Source organism: Rattus rattus, chromosome 14, assembly GCF_011064425.1.
Source record: "Rattus rattus isolate New Zealand chromosome 14, Rrattus_CSIRO_v1, whole genome shotgun sequence".
In the NCBI taxonomy this organism is placed as follows: Eukaryota; Metazoa; Chordata; class Mammalia; order Rodentia; family Muridae; genus Rattus; species Rattus rattus.
Window position 1 is genome coordinate 42,668,123 of NC_046167.1, and position 1,241 is coordinate 42,669,363.

General features: G+C 38.4%; 1 pseudogene; it reads left to right on the forward strand.

The window, feature by feature from the left end:
* Positions 1 to 226: 226 nt before the first annotated feature.
* Positions 227 to 327, forward strand: LOC116884135 (annotated as a pseudogene).
* The last annotated feature ends 914 nt before the right edge of the window (positions 328 to 1,241 follow it).

The window sequence follows — 1,241 nt, forward strand, 5'->3', positions numbered from 1 at the left end:
CAAACATGCTTTTGGACAGTGAGGGGCTCTCTGTGCCAAGATATCTGTCTGTCTCTGGTTCATGGACCAGATATGTGAATGCTTATTAAATGCCAGTCTCCCTAGTGGGTGCAGGGACATGACATTTAATATTAATAGACCAGTTCTCTACTTAATGGAGCAAGGCCTAACAGGAGAGGGATCTGATAACCTCAGACTCTATTTTAAAGAATTGAGACAGGTGCTCACTTTTGCAATATATACATACTAAAATTGTCAATACAGAGAAGATTAGTATGGCCCCTGCACAAAGACACACAAATTTGTTCAGCAAATTTGCTGCTGTCTTCTGAGCATGACATGCCTATGACAATCATGAACTTACAGAAGGTGTGGTTAAAGGCACATGACTTATACAAGATAAAGACAACCTAAACCCTAGCATAGATCACACACACACACACATACACACACACACACACACACACACACACACACACACACACATATGGATACATATGGTTCAATGATATATAATAGATACATACACATATATGAAGCATGTGTATTTCCTTCTTGTTTCATATATGAAGCACATATATTTCCTTCTTGTTTCATGACATCCCTGCTTAACATATATACATAAACACAAAACATGCATTGACACTATGATATACAAAAGATCTTCAAAATGTCGTTGATATTTATATCTCATAATTTATAATTCATACTCCTTCTAGCTAGATCTGTTTTACTTGAGACATACTTAAGGCTGTGATATAGGACAAGAAAATTAGTAACTAGAGCTTCAGAGAGAAAACAGAAAAGCAAAAACCTTAATGCATCAGAGTCTAAAGGTATGGAGAATGGGGAAGAAACCAGAATAACTTGAGAAGCAAAGGAGGTAGATTATTTCAGAGGTGTGTGTAGGGTTAGGTGGAGCCGTGACAATTATGAGAGGATCCTCAGATTGGAGTAGGAAATATGGAGGATTCATTTATACCTCTTGAAGTCTGTGGTGGCTTACAGTTTGGACTGTTAAAACAGAAAATTCAGTAGGGATCACTGTTGGCTTAACTAAGTGGACTTTCAGTAATGTAAGTACTGAACTGGAGAGAACAGAGGCAACGACAGGCGTGGGGCACAGTGGGAACTTGTGTGTATTGGAAGTATCTACATTTGAGGAGTGGGTTAGCATTCAGATGTGGTTTTCATTCTGTGAAAGAGGACAGGGCTACAGATGTGTAATGGGAAGTTTATTA